General features: G+C 40.1%; 1 pseudogene; it reads right to left on the bottom strand.

Annotated features, from left to right (window-relative positions):
• Positions 1 to 1470: 1470 nt before the first annotated feature.
• LOC149139194 (UDP-glycosyltransferase 89B2 pseudogene) lies at positions 1471 to 1956 on the bottom strand (annotated as a pseudogene).
• Positions 1957 to 3833: the final 1877 nt, after the last annotated feature.

The raw sequence follows: 3833 nt of genomic DNA, 5'->3' as shown, positions 1-3833 counted from the left end.
TGTAATCATTCATATTTCAAATTATAAAATACTAAATCAGTTATAAGTTCTTCAAACATTTCTGAGCCAGCCCTCCTACGTTTTGAAATCTAGCGTATCATTTTTTTCTCTTTCGATCAATCATTCAACATCTTCCTTTTTTAGTCATTTTTTGTCTCTACTCTTTCTCTTGGTAGCTAAGGGCTTAAGTAGATCTATAAGAGAATCCAAGAGATCAAATGGTTTAAACGGAATTAAAATAGGGATCTCTTTTACCGTGAATCATGTTTTATTTGTGAACAATGTCTTGTTGTTTATAAATGGATCTGTTTGGAAAGCAAGTAAACTGAGAGAGATTTTGGACAGTTGCAATATGGGTTCAGAGATGGAAATAAACTTCCAAATCAACCACTCGTTTTAATGGTTTTAATGAAGAATAAGAACAAAGGGGCCTTCTCTATTTCCATATATGTTATTTATTTTCAATGTGGGGTCAAATACATGGGTTTAAAACTTGAAGCCCAATGACTACAAGAAAAAAGATTGGGGATGGCTATTGGAAAAGCTGTAAGCTTAAATTCCACATTGGAGTAACAAATAGTTGTCACTTGGAGAACAGTTGACATTGGTCAAATCAATATTAAAGTCATCCCAGTATTTTGGCAAGCTCCCTAAATTCAACGTTCATTGTGCCCTGATTCCAAAGAAAGATAGGCCAGAATCCTTTGCAGAATTCAGACTCATCTCTTTGTGCAACTACGTGTACAAAATTGTTTCAAATATTCTAGCCTCTAGAATATTTTTTTTATCACAAATTCCATTTCTCGAGAGAAGTTTGGCTTTCTTGGAGATAGGCAACTTTATGAAGCAATTGGTGCTGCCCAAGAAGGGCTTCACACAAGAAAATCTAAAAAGTGCAAGGCAGTAGTTTTAAAACTTCACCTCTTCAAGGACTATGATCAAGTTCTATCACACAGGGCCATGTATCCTACTTTTCCATGAGTTCAACATGTAAATTAGTTGAAACACAACATGTCTTCTACATGCCTATGAGAAATTTCTGTATAGCCTCAACTTTTGAAGTGATTGAAATAATTTTTCTAAGCAGATTCAAAACTGTAGAATCCTCCATTTTTTTTTTAAACAGAACATATTATTTTAATAACTTTTGATTGTTTTTCGTAAAATCAAAATGAATCCTCTACTTTTTCTAAAAACAAAATGATATTTTTTGAACAACTGTTTTTGACTCCATTTTTTTTAAACTAGAATGATTGGCCGTAATCATTCATATTTCAAATCACAAAATACTAAATCAGTTATAAGTTCTTCATACATTTCTGAGCCAACCCTCCTACGTTTTGAAATCTTCCTTTCTATAAAACAACAATTGAATAAATATGGATTTTATTGCAAATATGGGTAGCAAAAGTCCCTATCCAAAAAGATGAAATTAGCATAATCCCAAGACAAGATTAAAACAAGCTCTATCTACTTGGAATGAGATATGGATCCCCCTTCTTGCACTACTAGTTTCACTTCCTTGCTCAGCTCCTCTGCCCTTTTCATCTCATCTCCTTCTCTTCGCATAAATTGTTTCATTGCAGTTATCAAGTCATCTCTATTGGGCACTGTGGTGTCACCTTCACAAAACTTGATTCCCACCTTGAGATAATCAACTAATAATGCATCAATATAGTATTGATCTGCAGTCATGGGCCACGTTATCAGTGGGACTCCCATTGTGATGCTCTCCAGGGTAGAATTCCACCCACAATGGTTAAGAAAACCTCCAACAGATGGGTGTGAGAGGACCAAGAGATGGGGTGCCCAACCTCTGATTACCAAGCCTCTGCCCTTCATTCTCTCTTCAAAACCTTGAGGAAGCATGCCATATTCATCAGCAGACATACTACTAGGTGGATCCCTGATGACCCAGATGAAGGACTCTTCACTTGCCTCCAACCCTGCTACCATCTCCTCTATTTTTTTATTTGAGACAAAGGTCTGGCTGCCAAAGAAAATATAGATAACAAACTTATCCTTCTGAGAATCCAGCCATTGCAGACATACCAATTCTTTGATTAAAGTGGGTTTCCCTCTCTCAATCATGTTTGTTCCCCACTCCAACCCGAAAACATCAAGAGGAAGCAAAGGACCTACAGACCAAACAGGCCTACCAAAAACAACCCTGCACAGATGATCTATATAAATGGCTTCTAGATCATAGAAAGTATTGATAAGGGTACCTACAGAGAAAGAGGGAGATTTGATACCGAGGAAAACTAATAGGGTGAGGTAGATCAAGAATATGGATTGCATCATTATCTACTGATACTTGTTCATGCGGCATGTATTTCTAGAGAGCATGAATGACAGAAGCAGAAAAAGCAGTGATGGGGTAGAATACTATCCTGGGTATGCCGAGCTTGGCAGCTATGTTCTGAGTCCATCCAAGGAAGAAATCGTTGATAATGCAAACAGGAGGGTGGAACCCATCTGAGCTCTTCTTCTGATGGTTGAACCAATCTTCTATTGGATGAGCAAGCTCCTTGATTGAATACATGAAGAGTGGGAAGAGATGAAGGGTGGGAAGCTGCTCTGTGTTTTCACATCCCGGGGGAATTCCTTGGGTAGGAGGGAAGGGGATGATAAGAGTTTGAGGCTGCCTCCTAGGTAGTCTGCACTGCGCAACCCTAGAATCGACTCGACTGACTGTCACCCAAAATAGCGCAAAATTTTCCCAGCAAAACATTTCAATCTGCACTACCCACAAGCACATCAACCAAGCCTCCAGCTGATTAACGAGAGAATTTGATCGAACAGTGACCCCAAGACTAACTCCCCTAAAGAATTGCACAAAAACTGGAACGCATGCCCACTCCGTTGACTGAAGAAACTATGTAGACATGCTAGATAGACACACTGTGTCAGTCACTATCTCCCTAAAACAATTACACAGTTTTTCCAGTCAATCACGTAGTTAGATGGCCTACTGCATACCCAAAAAATTACGCAGTTTTCATGAGCATTTCCCTATATACCCAGCATCCCACTCAGGTTAGAAACTACACAAGGACGTCCATCAGACCAACCTCCCAACATTGCGTATTTTTTTCCAGCAGCACTCCCGTAGCTTGCTAGCATCTCCCCAGAAAAATTGCGTAGTTTGTGCCAGCAGCACTCCTGCAACCCACTGCAAGATCCCTAGAAAAATTGTGCAGTTTTTCCCAGTAGCACTCCTGCAGCCCGCTGCCAGCTCGCTAAAGAAATTGCGCAGGTTTTGCTGTCAGTCCCCCTCTACTACCTGCACTACCTCCCTGAAAAAATTACGCAGATCTGCCCTCCAACCAAGCTAGATGCCACGGACAGTCACTGTTGATCTAGATTGCTTATCACAGACTCCTAGTGACCTCTACGCAACTTTTATCAATAGTGACCAGAGCCTGCATCCCGGCTTGAAATATGCCTTGCGCAGTTCCAGACCCTTGTCCTCTCTCTCGGTCACCCACATCCGAAAGCAAGTGACAATGCATCATGGTAGACTAGGAGATTTCTATATTTGATTTCGTCTCATCATGAGTGATTGCAGATGCAGGTATGTGGATGAGACATGACGTGACGATGAACATGATGAACAAGGAGAGCATACGAGGAGATTCATTCACAAATAGACGAACAAGGAATGCATGCGAGGAGATTGTTTCGCGAACAGATGAAACAAGAATGCATGGAAGGAGATTGTTTTGCGAACAAAAGAACAAGGAATGCATGCGAGGAGATTTATTCGCGAACGAACGAACACATGAAGCATGACAAAGTATAAGTGAAGGAGCGATGTGCACATGCAACAT

This window comes from Pinus tabuliformis, chromosome X (assembly GCF_031772625.1).
Source record: "Pinus tabuliformis cultivar Carrire ecotype Pingquan chromosome X, CPIR1, whole genome shotgun sequence".
In the NCBI taxonomy this organism is placed as follows: Eukaryota; Viridiplantae; Streptophyta; class Pinopsida; order Pinales; family Pinaceae; genus Pinus; species Pinus tabuliformis.
The sequence above is the reverse complement of the archived record's forward strand: the minus strand, read 5'-3'. Positions and strand labels throughout refer to the sequence as shown.